This window comes from Zalophus californianus, chromosome 2 (assembly GCF_009762305.2).
Source record: "Zalophus californianus isolate mZalCal1 chromosome 2, mZalCal1.pri.v2, whole genome shotgun sequence".
Classification (NCBI taxonomy): domain Eukaryota; kingdom Metazoa; phylum Chordata; class Mammalia; order Carnivora; family Otariidae; genus Zalophus; species Zalophus californianus.
This window is the reverse complement of record NC_045596.1, coordinates 3,954,834-3,971,868: the sequence shown is the minus strand read 5'-3', so window position 1 is coordinate 3,971,868 and position 17,035 is coordinate 3,954,834. Positions and strand designations below refer to the sequence as shown.

At 58.1% G+C, this 17,035-nt stretch overlaps 1 protein-coding gene across 1 annotated transcript in view; it reads left to right on the top strand.

Moving 5' to 3' along the window:
- Positions 1–17,035, top strand: part of SORCS2 (sortilin related VPS10 domain containing receptor 2) — a 462,241-nt gene that overhangs the window by 105,259 nt on the left and 339,947 nt on the right. The window lies entirely within an intron of this gene.

Genomic DNA, 17,035 nt, shown 5'->3' with positions numbered 1-17,035 from the left:
CAGATCAACTTGCTCATTCAACAAATATCAACACACCTACTCTGTGCGTGGTGCGGTGCTGGAGGCTGGGGACCTGGAAATGACAATGCTGCTTGGGGTGATAGTAACATGCAAGGTGCCTGGTGCGTGGGGGCTGGAGGGTGGGTGGGTGGGTGGGCTCTAAACTGAGGTCAGATGGGTGAATGAGGAGCTGGCAGGGGCCGGGCCAGCACAGGAGAGAGTCCCTGTGGTGAGGGTGGTGGGAGCCTCCCTGAGGCTGAGAGCAGCACGCTGGGAAGGCTGGGTGTAATCACATGGTGGGTGTCTGTGCAGATGTGTCGTAGTCCCAGCCTGGGTGGGACTGGTGCCGGGGGGCGTGCCAGCAGCGTGCCCGTGCAGGTCTCTGTGTGGGGCCCGGCCTGGCCCATACCTCCGCCCCAGCCTGCCTGTCGCTCCTTCCTCGGCTGTGGCAGCCCCTGTGCGGCCCCCTTGGCACACACCATAGGGGTTGTGCGTCATACCCCCATTTCTGGGGCCGAGGGCTAGGACGTTGGGGGCCCGAGGTTCCTGTTTGTCTTGACCCTGTAGGTTCCCAGGTACGCTGTTCTGAAGGTGAGGTGGGGGCTCTCGTAGTCATGGGACCATGCACCACCCCCCATGGTTCAGCTGATTAAACAAATATACAGAGACTCGAGGTCTCAGTGGGGCCCCAGGACCAGCCGGTTAAGTGCTGACAGGTGCCCAGCTGTATGGGCTGAATGGTGACCACTCTCCCCAGTCCGTATGTTGGGGCCCCCAGCCCAGAACCTCAGAATGTGGCCTTATGTGAAGGTCAGGTCTTCATGGAACTCATCGAGATAACACCAAGTCGTGGGGGCAGCCCTGATCCAATCTGCCCGGTGTCCTTAGGATTAGAGGAGATCGGGAGATGGACACACGGAGAGATGAGCATGCGGGGACACAGGGAGGGGCCACCAACCACAAGCCAAGGAAGGAGGCCTGAGGGAACCACCCGCTCACGTCTGGATCTTGGGCTTTTGGACTCCAGGGTCAGGAGACCGTAACTTTGTGTCGTTGAAGCCCCGGGTCCGTGGCACTTTGTGGTGGCAACACTGACACGCTAACACCTCAGGGCAACCCCCCCCCCCCCCGCCCCGGGCCATGCTCTCACGGGACAGCCGGGCCAGAGCCACAGGCGCCCTGGGACCCAAGTGGGACCGGCTGGGCCACCTGGAGTTGAATGCTCCCTAGCTCTGCGCCGGCCTCTCTTCTGGGATCTTTACCCTGATTCTCTCCTTCCTCTGCAGAAATGGAGGCACAGAGAGGTTGAGTCACTTGCCTAAGGCCACCCAGCGAGTGCCCAGGGGAGCTGGCATTGGAGCCCATGGCCCCAGGCTCCAGCATGCCGCCCTCCACCCCAAGCCCACTCCCCAGTCCAAGATGGCCTGGCCGGACAGGCTGGGCACTGCTGGGAGGGCGGGACCTCCTTTGGGTGGGTCCAGGGCCCTCCCTCCCCTTCCTAGGTGCTGTGATGAGAACATGGGTGAGGACGGGAGGGCCCCGGCCCCCGGTGCGAGCCCAGACGCTGCAGGTGGGTGCTCCGTGAAGCTGCTCCCTGCGGGCATGCGAGCCCTCTTGGCTTCAGGGCAGAGCTTCTGGCGCCCTGTGACAGCCACAGGCAGATTCACACATCTCTGCCTCATGGAAGGCGGAGGCCCGGGACCCTGGCAGAGGAGGGGATCCCTGACGCACCTGACCTGCACCCCGTGTCTGCCCACCAACCCAGAGCGAGCTGTCTGGCTGGGGGTGGCAGGAGCTGCCCGGTGGGAGCCTCACCTCCTGGCTGGGGGGTCGGGGGGCATTATTTCTAAGTTTGCACACACGCAAGATTGTGGCGGCTCGCCTGTCTGGGGTAATTGACTCCGGAGGTGGTATTGCTCAGGATGAAAGATCATGGGCATCCAGCATGACACGTGCTGTCCAGTGAGGGGGGAGTATCTCCTGCAAGCACACGATGACAGACCTGACTCTGGTCTCACTGGCCCGCTGACTCTCCCTCTATGGCCTGCCTCCCAAGGCTCTAACCCCAGGGGTGGGGATGGGTTTCATGGTGTAGACTTTGTGTGGGGTTTGAGGTTTCGAGGGTCCAAGCATGTGTGTGGGAGCCTGGTGGTCTTGGGGAAGGCAGCAGAGCCCTCTGTCAGGATTTTGGAGCCCAGGGTTCACTGCGCACACAGGTGGCTTGCTGGGTGTGAAGGATAAGGTCACCTCCCCCCACAACGCTTGCCTCACCCTTCCTTGGTCTGATTTGTGGAGCTGGATGCTGGCCAGGAGAGAAGGTTGTGTTTGAGCTCGCCTTGGAGTGTGCATCAAAGTAGGGAAGGCTGGTGGGGTGGCATGTGGAGTGGAAGAGACTTCTAGCAAGGGCTTGGAGGCAGGACCAATGAATATGGGTCCAGAGTCCTGTGAAGGAAACAGGGAGGACGGGGCTAGTGCCGTACTAGATCTAATAACAGCAACCATAACCACACTGACCGAGCACCTACTATGTGCCACACCCTGGCTCTTCATGGTGGTTATACATTTTGTTTGGTCCCCAAGTGATCCTGTCAGTAGGTATTATTGCATTTTACAGACAGGGAAACTGAGGCTCAGGGAGGTAGGTAGGTAGGCCACCGAGGGCCATCCAACTGCCTAGGAGCTGGCTGAGCTGTATTCTGTGCCATGGTCATCTGGTCCCAAGGTGCTGGTGCTACGATGGGGCTGTTTGGTGTATGGCCTCTAATAGGATCAAGGCGTTACTGGCGCCAACGACTCTATAGGGAAGCCCAGCCTGCCCTCAGGGGCTCACAGACCTCACATTGCAGGGTCTCGGGCTTGGCGTTGGCTCCCCCTGAGCACACACTGGGGTGTCAGACGTGCCTGGAAGGACCCGGCTGTCCCACTCACTGCTCTGTGGGCTTGGGTAACCCCTCTTGTTTCTTCAGTGCCTGATTCGGTCTGTAAAATATTGATGGAATCTACCCTTTGGGTTGTGAGGAGATAAGATGAATCATTAGTTCAGTAACTGGTATGCAGTTGGTACTTACTCAGTGGGTGCAATTACTACTATTATTATTTTAAAGATTTATTTATTTATTTTTGAGAGAGAGAGAGAGAGAGAGAGAGAGAGAGCGAGAACATGAGCAGGAGGGCCAGAGGGAGAGGGAGAGAGAATCTGAAGCAGACTCCACACCGAGCACGGAGCCCGACACAGGCCTCGATCTCACGACCATGAGATCATGACCTGAGGCGAAACCAAGAGTCGGCCACTTAACCTACTGCACCACCTAGGTGCCCCTCAGTGGGTGCAATATTATTAAGCTCCTCCCTGCAGAGCCCCTCACCCATGGCCTGACCATTCTTTTTTCCCCTCTAGGTTTATTGCGATGGAATTTACATTCTGTAGAGTGGACCCTTTTAGGTGTGCAGTGCTGTGAATTTCAACACACATATATGGTCGTATCAGCTCCACTGCAGTCAAGACCTAGAACAATCTCTTGTCCCCCAAATTCCCTTATGTCCCTCGGGGCCCGTCCTCTCTGTTACTGCAGCCCCTGACAATGACTGCTTTGGTTTTGTCTCTATAGTGTTGCCTTTTCCAGAAAGCCATGTGAGTGATTATGCGATAATGTGCGTGATCATGGTCCGTAACCTTTCGAGTCCAGTTCCTCTCACTTAGCACGATGTATTTGAGATTCATCCACATCCTAGCAGGTATCAGTTGTCTGTTTCTGTTGCTGGGTGGTGTTCCATTGTATGGGGAGACCACAGTCTGCGGTTTTCCCTTCACTGTTTGGGTTGTTTTTAGTTGTTGTTTTTAATGTGTCTTGTAATTTTTGATTGATTACTAGACATTGTGTGAAGATGGGTGGTAAACAGTATTACACTTGGAAGCAGACCTGCCTCCTCTTTTATCCGCACTGCTAGTGTAGAGGCTTTAGTCTCCCTAGTTATGAATTAAGCTGGGTTTGGGTTTTATTGTTTCAAGATCAAATCGGACCCTCTGACTTGTCTTACCTGGCTTGCATGACATTTTTCAACACTTAAAAGGCATGAAATTTAATATAAAAATCTGAATTCTAGCTTCTCTTGAAAAATCAAAGTTTTGATAACCCTGGTTTTGTGTGGCCACCTGTCACCATTCGGCTTGTGTGGAGTGGTGGCTGCCCCACCTTGGCGGGGGGAGGGAGGTGCTCTCTCGACTTGGCTGTAGGCCCCCTACTCCCTAAAAATTCACTGCCACCATGCTTCCCCTTTACGTTATCTTCCTGGCTCTCACAGATGGTTGGGTTTGTGGTGTCAGATACTGAGTGATAGTGCACTCTTCTTGCAAAGATAGGGAAATATATATCACCTAACAGTGGATTTCCCCTCCCAGTGGTTAAACCAATAATCAAAGAGTTTTATGCTGGAGATTTTTAGAAAACTCTCTCCGGGGAGCACTTCTTTCCATACTAGTGGTGGTTCAAGGAAAATCTCACCTCTCTTGCATCCATATGGTCCTGCTTGGCATGTAGGACAGGGGATCGTGCTCTCTCTGCCATCTGGAGCTGTGGTTTTAGGGGTGGATGCTGGATTCCCCAAAGAAGAAAGAGCTTTTTCCTGACATCCTGAAACAATGAACACAGAAAAGACCAGATTTTTCAGCTCTACCTAAGGTGTGTGATATTACCTGCTGGGCAGACTCACGTTTGACAGTTTATTTAGAGGACACAGCTTTCTGAGTCCACTGCCAGATGGCCGAGGCGGCAGCTGATGCACGCCAGACGGCTATTCACAAGGGATTTAGAAACGCAAACACATCCGCACGTTTGGATGAGCCTCTGTTTCCGGATGGAAGGGCAGGGCCTCATGACTCTTTGATGATGTTGGCCAGAGTTACCCTGTGCACCACGGAGACGGGGCCCCCGTGTCCCTGTCACATGCCCATGGAAGGCCGAGGAAGGTCAGGCTGGACAGGGCAGGGTGCGCTCCTTGTGCTACTCAGGTCCACTCAGTTTACACAAAGTGCCTGGTGCTTCCTGTTCTTGCAAAATGGTGAATGAAACCAAGTCCCTGCTTTCATGGAGCTGACGTTCCAACAAGGGAAAGAGACAATAAGGAGTAGATGAGTCCGGAAGCTAGGTAGTTTCAGATGGACGTAAGTGCCAGAGAGACGGAGAAGCAGAGCTGGGAGGTGTAGGGGAAGAACATTCCAGTCCAGGCGGGGGAGCATGTATGTTCAGGGTCAGGGAGAGGGTTGGGGGCTGAGCCGGAGCGTGAGGAGGGCTCCGATCACACGGGGCCTCGTAGGCCTGGGAAGACACTGGAATTGACTTCCGGTGCGTGAGGAGGGTGTGGGGGAGTGGCGTGATTTGATGCGCATTTCACACCATGGCTTCATTCACCTGTGTTTGCTCTCAGCTGAAAATGATACAGTGGTTGAGGCCACATGGCTCGTTCCTGGTGAGATTCCACCAAGAGGCAGGCCATTTCCTCCTGGAGCCGTGAGGGCCACACAGCGCCCATGCGGCCAGACGTGGAGCAGGCTGTGCACTGCGGGCTGGTCAGACCAGAGGGGGCGAGGTCTGATGGTCAGGTCCCCGGACACCCACCCAACATGTGTCCTCAAGGCCAGGGACGGTCCTGAGTGTGCTGGCCCAGGAGTGGGAGCAGAGGGGGCGAGGAGGATGAAGGAGGTGCCGTGAGGGGTGCTGGGCGGTGGGTCAGACCGCAGCAGAGGAGGGGGCAGCAGGGAGCCCAGAAGGTACTGGGCAATGCAGAGAGGTCAGGGAAGCACATACAGGGTGGCTGTGGGGCGAGCCACATGGGCCACGATGGGGACTAATCCCGACCACATTGTTCGTTTTCTTCAAGGGGGGGGGGCTCTCTGTTGCTGACCGATAAAGCTGGTGTTTGGTGGAGCGGCTGGGCCAGCCCCGTCCCTCTCCCTGCTGCCCTGTCCCCATGCCCCATCACAGCCTCCTGTCCTTGGCCCTGACTCATGCTGTGCCCTCCTTCTCTCCGCCTGGCTGCCCCGGGCTCCGTGCGGCCCACCCCTGCCATCCTCAGTCTCCGGGCATGGGCGTCAGTGATGTGCCCAGCTCCCCGCCGCACCGTGGGCTTCTCTGGGGGAAGGCTGGGTCTGGTTCATCCCAGCTTTGCCATGGGCCTTATGTACGGGGCTGGAGTTGTGCCCAGGAGTGTCACTGAAGGATTAACATGGGGAGGAAGCTGGACATGCAGGAGGAGGGGCGGGGATGTCCTGGGAGAGGCAGTGACCTCCCCCCATGGCTGCTTGTCCAGTCCCTCAAAAGTCGCTGGTGCTCCCCAAGCTCTCCGAGGAGCTCTGACTTTGCAGACCATCTGGATTCAGATGCGGGAGGATCTGTTTTGACTTTCAAATAAGGTGTGGAAAGGAGTGGCTGGAAGTTTGGTGCCCTCTGCAGAGAGAACCTGGGGCTTTGAGAGCATGGGCCAGCAGCAGCCTGGTGCCTGCCTCCCACCCATGCTCCACCCTGAAGGCTGAGGCTTCCGTTGCTCCTGAAACCTGCCATGTCCTCATGGGTGGTGGTATAAAGACCCCTCTTTATAGGTATATATTATATATACATATATATAATGCTGTGATAGTTCTAGTTCTTGTAACTGCATTTGCCGGGTGTTGTAACACGTGGGAAAAGTCTATAAATCTCGCATTATTACACAATTGTCACTTAGCAGTGATGTCGAATGTTATTTATATATTCATTCATAAGTGCCTATAGTTCCACAAACAGCTTTAGGCGATTTTCTTAAAGTACTTACCTAAAATCACTAATAGTTGAGGGAATTCATATGAGGGGCACATAATGGTAAGAAAAGGAAAAAAAAAAAACAACCCAACGTTAGATGATCATCCTAGCAGCCAAAACAAAAAGGGAAACTGGATTAGTTACAACGGTCCTGGGGTAAGTCCGTCCATTGATGAATCAAGGGGGATCAGAGCTTTCTTTAGATACCGGGATTGAGTGAAATGTAGCCTGTGGGCCTCCTGAGGGGGCTCTGTGAAAGATTGCACACTGGTGGCCTAAGGAATCAAGATGTAGTCCTTGACTTTGAGGAGGCTGGTTCCGATTCCCACATGCGCGGCTCTGGCACTGAAGGCAGGTGATCAGGGCAGAGAGTCCGGGGTCTGGGGAAGCCGCTTGGAGGGGCCGCCGTGCCCAGGTCCACGAGAAAGAAACAGGCTGGGAAGAGCTCAGTCTTGGGTTGAGTGGCTGGATGGAATCCTGGGTCGTCACGAGAAGGCCCGCTGCCAGGAGCCGGGGAGTCAGTGCTGCCCCTCCTGGTGTCAATCCTGGTCTGCTTCTTTCAGCTTTATTCACCCTCAGAGTTCCAGTCTTACCATCTGAAAAACGGGAGCACAGCTCCATTCTCATGGCGGGGCCCTGGGGACTGGGGAGCAATGTTTTCAAAGCTTGAGGAGACTGGAAAGTGTCATTTAGCTGAAGTTGTTGTTGGAAGGCCTGCACTCTTGACATAGGTGTGCACCATGCATCCTGTGGGAGGGGACGATGGCCGAGGACCCACTGTGTGCCGCACGCTCTGCCTGGGTCCTGTCATCGGAGGCTCACGCCCTCCTTGTGTGGGGTATCTTCCACGGGACTCTCCTGTTTTATGCAGGGGTCCTCTGTGCCCAGAGGGGTGGGCGCCCCAGACCCCACCGCCAGCAGGTGGCAGGGCTGGGATTCAAACCCAGGCAGTCTGGCTCTAAAGCCCATTCTCTTTCCACTAAGCCAGGCTGCCTCGGCGGAGTCCCCGGCAAGATGGCTTTGGGTTTTGCTCTGCTCCTTCTCCCACCGGGTGTCTCCGCAGCGATGGCCTGTCACGTGGTCGGGGTGAGGCAGGTGGCTTCGGGGAGGAATTCAGAAGTGCCAGAGCCTCCTGGGGTGGGTGAGCAGGACTCACAAACACTCCCGCGGGCCCACGGCGGTGCCTCTGCAGCTCAGATGGCTGGCGGGGTGGGGGCGGGAGGGCTGTCAGCCCGCGTCATCAGCAGCCCCCCTCCCCACCCCTATCGGGAGAGGATGTCCGCTCCCAGCCGCAGGGCAAGCCCTGGACAAGTGGGATCTTGATTCATCGCTCCCCCCCTCTCCCTCTGCTCCTTCCTCCCTCCTCCCTCTCTGAGCCCTCGGGCTGGGGCTGCCGTTGGCCTGCCTGTGCCGCTGTGGGGACCTGGCAGAGGCCCTCCTACCTGTGCCCCTCCCTTGGACGGAGGCCAGGAGAGGCACTGGGTCGGGGTGGGGGGGGGTGGAGCGCAGGGGGAGATGGGCGGAGCAGGCATTTCAGGTGTGGCTCCAGCACCTACTAGCGGGCAGCCCGTTTCACCTCCATGGGCCTCAGTGACTCCAGCAGTAAAATGGGACTTGTGGCTGGTCATTGTGAGGTTTCAATTAGATGATGTGGGCGGAGACCCTCTCGTGGTACCTAGACGCCAGGAAATGAAAGAACAGATGAATGAGTGAATGGGTGAATGAATGAAAGAAAGAGAGCAGGCAGGATGGAATTGCTGGAGAAAGAAGCTGGTTATCCGTATCTCAGAAAGGAGAAGTTCTGGCGGTCCTGGTGGCCTCACACACCTGCGAGGCTCCCATGATGCCCCCCAAGCTGGGGTGGGGTGAGCGGGACAGCTCCACTGAGCAAGAATTTCGGTTTTAACCGTATGGCTATGGACCAGGCTTTCCCGGAGAGAGGGAGCTTCCCATCCCTGGGGGCATTCAAAGAGTCCTGGAAGGCCACGTGGCGGGGCTTTCTCAGGCACCTTCCTTCTCAGGTTGGGGGATCGGATGGTGATTGCTCAGTTCCCTCCCAGCCTGAACTCTGGGCTTCTCCCTAGGCCTTCCCTGCTCCTCAGGTTCAGAGGTGCTGGTGGGCCACTCATCATCATCATCCTGCAAGCATCTACTGAGCAGCTGCTACAAGCTTGGTGCGGCCTTCCGGGGGCTGAGGAGCCCCAACGCCCCCCAGTGGAGGGCATGAGAGTGGCAGGGAGTGCTTCTCAGAGGAGGTGTTCTTTGTTAGCCAAGCCCATTTCATGGGATGGGGAAGCAGGGAAGGGTGTCCTGGATAGAGGGATCAGCATTGGCAGAGGCTCAGAGGCTGGTGATGACAGGCTGTGTCCTAGGGCTTCTGAAGCAGAGTTTGACCGAATCATAAGATAAACAGTGGGGGCTAGGAGGCTCAGGAAGTTTAGGGTCAGGTTATGAGGACCTAAGACAAGGGGATCTCACCCTGCATGCAGGGGTGTCCGTCACAGGGGTCTGTTTCACAGAATGCTTCTTGAGCAGACCCTGGGCAGACCTCCCTGCTCAGTCTCCTCACCTGCCGAATGGGCACAGCCGCGGCCCCCGTTGTCATGAGGCTGCAGTGAGGCCCAGCCATCGATGGCCCTTGACCTTCCTGCCGCTCCCCACGCCGGAGCTTGGCATGTCACTGCTGCCAGAATGGCTGTGTTGACCGACCTTCGTGCAACCTTGTTGCTCGGGCTGGACACCGGTGTCTTTGTCCAGGTCGATTTGGAGCTGCTGCCAGTCTCCTGAGGGGCACCGAGGCTCAGAGGGACCCTCCCAGCCCAGCCTTAGGTTCCCCAGCTCTAGTGAGGGGGTGTGGGGGGCACGGGTACTGGTGTGCAGGCTCCATGCTGGGCGCTGGGGCTCGCGGAACTGCGTGCCTAGCATTCGAGGCTTCAGAGCCAGGTGGCCCACGTCACCCCTGTGTCCCTGTCCCTTTGGTCACCCTGGCTCCTCCCCAGGGTGTAAGGTATCAGAGCTTTGCCCAACACGGGACCGGCCCCAAGTGGGGGGCCCATATGCTCGGAGCGCCTGGGTTTGGGGCTCTCACCTCAGATGCTCTGCCCCAAACACAGACTCATGGTTCTTAGCATAGGCATCTGCCTGCTGGACAGGGAAGCTCGGCTACATAGAGCTTCTGGAGCTGAAAGCCGGACGGGGACCACGGGGCCATCATCCCGTCCCCTCCACTCGGGCTTTACAAGTAGACACTGAGGCACGTGGAGGGAGGCCCTTATGTGCTGGGAGGAATTATCCTTTGCCGTCCACAGGGGACAAGACACGGGTCCAGGGTCCCCTGGCCGGGGGGCACCCTTGCCCATCACACGCCGCACCCCTCTGCCTGACCCCACCTCATTTCTTTTTCTCTAGCGGGTGCTTCTGATGCTTCCCGATCATGGCGCCCAGTCATGGGCAGGCTGTGGGCCGCCCAGGAGCCAGAAGCCCACCATGGTGACAGTTTGCCATCCTTCTCACGCTCCTGTCACCCTCGCAAGCTCCAGCCAGGGGGGAGGCTGCAGTGCCGTCCCCCTAGGCCTGGCCAGAGGCCAGCCGAGCTTCCGCAGGGCCCAGCGTCCGGCCGCAGGAAGCGCTGGCCTGCAGAGGTGGAAGGGCAGGGCAGCTCCGGGGCAGCGCGCCCTCGCTCTGAAGGGCTCTATTGAGAGGTGGGTGGCAGGCAGTCAGGATGCGGTGGCCTTCTTGCTGTCCCCTGGACCCCGTAGCCCTCTGCACGGCTCACAGCTGCTTGGCAAGTGCTCTGGCGGCTGCGTCACCAGGCCAGGGGGCCGGCACGTCCCTCTCCCCGTTCTCAGCTAGGCCACTTGCGAGCTGGGGGGCCTGCGGAGTCACTAGGGCCGCGTCACCAGGCCACAACGGCGGGCTCGAGACAACAGGATTCCTTCTCTCCTGCTTTCAGAGGCGGGAAGTCTGAGATGCAGGTGTGGGCAGCCTGCGCGCCCTCTGAGCCTGGAGGAGAGGGCTGTCCTTGTCTCCTGCAGCTTCTGGGGGCTTCCCGGCCACCCCTGGTGTGCATACGTAGCCTTGTAGTGGCATCTAGGCCTTCCTCCCTGTGTGTCCCTCCGTGCAAACCCCCTTTCCTTTCTCTTGTAAGACGCCAGCCGCTGGATCAGGCCCACCCTAATCTAGTACAGTCTCATCTTACCTTGATGACATCTGTAAAGGCCCTATTTCCAAGTAAAGTCACCTTCTGAGGTTCTGGGTGCACCTGAACCGTGGGGATCCTGGCCCGCTGACTACAGGCAGCCCCCCTCACTCAGTTTCCTGGCACGGGCCCCAGCTGCTCCTCCAGCCCCCAGGACACGTCCCGCTCTGGAACCACCGTGTGCTCCAGCATCCTCCACGCCTCCATCCGTGCCTTCCTCCCGGCACGCCTTCTCTCTCATGTTGGCCCCCCGGAGCCCCGTTCTGCTCATCAAGGCCCAGCCTCCATGTGGCTTCCTCCATGGAGCCTCCTTTCTTCCCCAGGTGCCCGAGGGCCCTGCCCGTGTGGGCTCGTCTCCCTCTGGCTCCCGAGATGGGGACCCTTCTCTTCCCATCCTCAGAGGTCAAGCGCCCCCTCTGTGCTGGGCATCAGGCCAGACTTTTGACGTATGTTCACCCCTGAATCCTCTGGGCCACCCCAGGAGGCAGGTGCACTGCACTCCCATTTTACAGATGCAGAAGCTGAGGCTCTGAGAGGTTGAGTGGCTTGCCCAGTGGGATTGAGCACAGCTGGGGTTGAGGCTTGGATTCGTTCGGGTCCGTTCTGTGAGTGGTCCTCAGGGATTGTCCGGGGACTGGTCTGGATTTGGGTCACTCATCTGAAAATCATTTTTTGAGCACGTTCTCTGTGCTCTGCATTTGGGCCCTAGCCATGGCAAGCACCCCCTGTCCTGCCCTCATTGGACTTACGATCTGTGAAGACAGAAACACAAATGCTTAATCACAGCTTCGAAGGGCACTGGGGACCTAGTCCTGGCTTTGCCACTGACCCCTTCTATGACCTTGGCCAAAGACAGCCCCTCTGGTGGCCTCAGTTCCCCCACGTGTAGGGGGGATCTCTGATCTCTATGGGCCCTTCCAGCCTGACAATGAGCATTCTTGTGTCCAGCAGCCCGGCTGGCTGGCCACACCTGTCAGGTAGCTCAGGGCAGGGCCCGGAGTCCTGAATCCCAAGAGGCCCCGGATGGACCACCCTTGGCCAACAGTGGTGGTCAGGTGGGATGCGTTCTCCCCAAGTCACGGGCAGGCTTGGAACCCTCATGCACAAAGGCCAAGTTGGAGCAAAAGTAGCTTTTGTGTCCCTCTGGGCTTGGGTCTTGGCTCTGGGAAAGAATCCGGAGCCCCCCTCCTGGGACCTCATCCCTGCCCTGGGATGCAGATTTCGCCTTGCCCAGATCAGGGAGAAGTGGAGACTCAGAGGGAAGAAAGGAAGGTTCTGGAGGCCTCCTGGCAAGTCCATGGCAAGCTGGGGTGCTCGCCCCAGCCCTCCCACCACGTTTATGTTGCAAGACTCAGAGGGGTGGCACCTGCGAAGGCTCAGGAGAGACTCATGCTTGCTGCGGTCCAGGGACAGAGGGAGTCAGGGGGCCACATGGCAGGGGAGAGGGCGGAGGAGGCAGCCCCTCGCCCCCGTGGAGCCGTCTGGGTTCCATTCTCCTTGGTCTGGAAACTGCCAGGGGTCAGCCTGGGACTTGTGTGACATGAGCCCTATTACACTGCCTGGGCCTTGGGCTTGAGAAGGTTCTTTGGGCAGGACAGGTGTGGGCCAGGGTTGTGCTCCTGGGGGCCCAGCCGCCCGAGGCTCCGTCCTGGCAGCTCGGAGCCGTGGCTAGGAGTGCCCAGTGGGTGCCAGGCTGCTTGTTGGAACCAGCAGTGTGTGCTTGTGTGAAGCTGGGGAGTGATGGGAGCCACGGGGGAGGGTGGTGGGGGTGGGGGGGGCTCCATCCAAACACAGGTGGGAGGAGCGGGCTTTGGAGTCAGAGTAGGGATTGGGTTAAAAATCAAGCAAGGTGTGGGAGGGGAGGGCCCACCTTCAAGATCCTCTAAAGCAATCCTTCGCAGGTTTTCATACGCCCATGGTCCCCTGGGACCTTGTTAAAATGCAGGTCCTGATTTAGTGGGTCCTGGTGAAGTTGGGACCATTTCTAACAAGCTCCCAGGTGACCGGTGAAGCGGGTCCGTGGAGCTCTATGAGTGAGAGGCAGAGGGTCAGCGGCTTTAATCCTTCACCTCGTGTCAACCTCTAGACCCCTGCCGGGGGGGTGTCGAGAGCCCCCCGTGTGACAGATGGGGACACAGGCTGCAGGAGGGGGAGCGAGGGGCCAAGATCTCACAGGAAGGGCGCGGGTGCGGACGCAGCTCTGTCTTCAGCGTCCGCCCTCCACCGGGCGGCTGCCCCAGTCTGGCAGCTGGTCTCTGTGGGGCCAGATGGGAAGCCCCCAGCAGAGGCCCTTCCTGGAGAGAGGGAGCTTGGGGGATGCGGCCTCCTTAGGAATGAACATCCACAGGCTCATTGTGGCTCAGAGGAGGAGGGAAGAGAGCGCGTGCTTAATGAGCACCTACTAAGCACCAGGCACCCGGTGCATTGCGGGATTCGTCTTCGTTACAGGACAGCAGCTTTCTCTTGGCTTCCTCAGCACTCGGTGCACAGTACGTACTCAGGAAAGATCTGGCGTGCGGCTTTGGGGCGTCTCGAAGCCAGGCCCTGGATGACCAGAGTGCCTGCTGGACGTGGCAGCAGCCTTAGGGACTCAGTCCCGACGTTTCCTGCCCCTGCCTGTGACACAGTGCCCGTGACGCAGCGCCCCTGCGGATGGCAGCCGGTTTCCAAGAGAAATGCTGTTGTCCACCAGCTTTCTCGCTAAACCTGCCTCCGCCTGGACTCAGGGGGAGAGCCTAGGAACCTCGAGACCTTGGCTTCCCCATCTGCCCTCTGGCCTGGGCCTCAGCCCCTGGAAAGCATGATCTGTGATGTTGCAGTGGGACTCTGGGCAGGCCCCTCAAAGGCAGATTTCGGCCCACCGAGGGTCTAGAAAGACGGTGGGGAGAGCCTATTTGAAGGACTTCAAACTCAGCCCACTCACCGGGCCTGACTGGACGGAGGCAGATGGAGAAGTCAGACCATGGGTGGGACGGGTGCTTCCAAGGGGACACGCGATCCCAGACACAGACCGTCACCCTCCTGGTGGCCTGTGGACTCAGAACTTGGCCTTAGCTAGAGCACGGGGGCCCGGCCACTGGCCACCGAGGGCTTTCGATTCTTATGCATCAGGTTCAAGTCCCAGCTCTGCTTTTTACCATACGTGGCCCGAGGACCAGATGCTGCTTTTTCATCAGACGGGGAGAGAGTCACACATGGGGGGCAGGGTGGCGCCCTGGGCCGGAATGACGCGCTCCTCGCCGAAAGCACCCGGCGCCCGGCAAAGTGCTAGGGCAGGGCTTCGTACTCGTGCAGGTGCTATCTTGTCTACTGTGTTCCTCCTGCCAGGACAGGGAGGCACAGGGGATGGGACAGCCAAGGCCATGCAGGCAGGAGGACAGCCTGTCTCACGTCTCCCCCCAAACCAGGGACCCCCCCCACCAGCGGCTCCTGTTTCCAACTTGCTGCGGGTCTAGAAGGAGCAGCCTGGCGAGGGCCCTGGTGTCCACACCTGCCTCCGGGTCAGGTATCGGCTCCCTCTGCCCCTCCACGGGTGGAGTTCCTGTGATACCTGAGGCCCCCTCCCGCCTTCTGCTTGCTCTTCAGCCTGACACCACTGGAGATCAGCAGCCTGCAGGGCCCGTGTCCTGTTAGCCATCCGGTTGCTGAACGTGTTAAGTGAGTTCCTCTGAGTAGTGCCAGTTTTCCTGAGTTGCCAGGCCTCCCAAAGCACGCTGGTGCTCCAGCCCGGAGTGGGAAGTCCTCCTCTGCTCTGGTGTGGGTGCTGCTGGGACCCACATCTGGGGGGTGGGGGGAGGCATGCCCTGGACGGCACAGGGCCTGGCTCGTGGTACGGGGCTGAGCTTGGAGACCTCTTGGTCCGGCCACTGTGTTCAAGATGGGGACACTGAGGCCCATAAAGGGGCCGCGAGGTGGCAGGGTCCCCTGTGCCCCCACCCTGCCCCGGGGATGGAATCGGCGCTTTCCTGAGACCCAGATTCAGCCCCCGCTTCAGTAGCCCAGGCTTCCCCACAGACGGCTCCAAGCCTGCTCTTTCAAACCATCTGAAAGTAATAAGGAAGCTGCTTATGGATGAAATGCCTTCAACATGAAGTTGTATCTTGCGGTCGGTATTTCTTGCTGTCAAAACATTTCTCCTCGCTGGACTGGGCTGGGGGGAGGGCCAAGGAAACCCTGTGTCTCCACCAGACACTCACAGAGGAGCCAGCTCCGCACCTCAGGAGGTTGGCATGGCAGGGTTGCTCTTTGTTTCCCTGTCCCCTGTCTCTGCCCCTTTGGTCCGGCCTCCACACAGCCAGGGAGCATCCTAAGACCACAGGTGACTGGACACGGTCCACCTCCAGCACCTTCTTTGTCTCCCTACCATTTTTGGATTGAAGTTTGAGACCCCCATTCTTATTCCTACCACTCCCTACCCCTAGATCCTGACCAGGCTGAGCCGTCTGGGACACAAAATCTAAGCAGGTCCTCCCTTGGATGGTGCCAGAGAGTGAAGCTCTCCTTAAATGTCATGCCCGAGCTGCCTTGCCTTCCACGCCCTAGACCCGGCCCTGCTCGCCCAACAGCCCTGCGGCAGCCACCTGGGGTTCCGCTCATGCTCAGCCTTGCTCGGTGCTGTGCTGTGCCCCTTCACCTGGGACCCCTTCCTCCCCTTTCCCTTGGCAATAATGACTCATGTTCCTGATCCCCCAGATTCCACCAGACTCCCACGGTGGAGCCCCTGCAGACCCTCATCACACGCTCAAATACCTTATTTGGTGTCAATCAAATCCTTAAGACTGTGAGCTCTGTGAGGGCTGGGCTCTAGATGTTGTGTTCATTGTATCCTTGGGCCTAGCACAGGGCTCAGCACATAGTAGGTGCTCAAGAAACATTTGTTGGATGAGTGGGTGGGTGGGTGGATGGATGGATAGCAGGAAGGATGGGTAGGTGAATGGATGGGTGGATGGGTGGATGGATGGTGGGTGGATGGATGGATGGATGGATGATGGATGGATGGTGGGTGGATGGATGGGTGGATGGATGGATGGGTGGATGGATGGGTGGAAGGATGGATGGATGGATGGATGGATGGATGGATGGATGGGTGGATGGATGGATGGGTGGATGGATGGATGGATGGATGGATGGGTGGATGGATGGATGGATGGATGGGTGGATGGATGGATGGATGGATGGGTGGATGGATGGATGGATGGATGGATGGATGGATGGATGGATGGGTGGGCGGGTGATGGATGGATGGGTAGATGGAAGCATGGATGGAAGCATGGATGGCTGGCTGGATGGGTGGATGGATGGAAGGATGGGTGAGTGAGTGACCGTCTCATGGCTGAACCTTTATTTGAGGGTAATTTGAAGCCCTTGACAGATGCACAGGACTCCTGGGTTCAGCCAGGTAGGACGATCTGGACCTCGGTGATTCATACAAGAGGTCACGTGGCCCAGGGCTACAGACAAACAAGGGATTCAAAGCTGAGATGTGCCCAAGGCCCTGGGGACACAGAACAGAGTTGCACATGGTGCCTGCATTCTTGGAGCTCACCATCTGTTGTGCGAGGTGGGGCAGGAACAGACCCACGGTGATCAGGCAGTGATGGTGGCCCGGACAAAGTGCCCTGGGGCACACAGCGGGAGGGACTTGTTCCTTAGGCTGCTCTGGGAAAGGCTTCATGGAAGAGGTGACATTGAGCAGGCTTTGTAGGATGAGTGGGTGTTGGCCGGTGGGGCTGGTGGGGCTGGGAGCTCCTGGTGGAGAGAATAGCGTGAGTCGGACTGTTGGCATTTTCTGGGAAGAGAGAGCAGTGCTCTTTGGCTGGGGGTTAGGAGCTGGGGGTGTCGAGCGAGAGGAATAAAGCTAAGGAGATGACTTGAGATGCAATCTGCCAAGGGCTTTGAACATGTTGTGGTGGCAATGGGGACGACGTTGAGGGTTTTACACGGAACGCACCTCCTGTTCTTCGGCTGATTCTGCAGCAAGTGGTGCCAAGGTCAGGTCTAATTTCCTGCTCAAAATCCTAGAATTCCTGGAAATTCTTGTGCA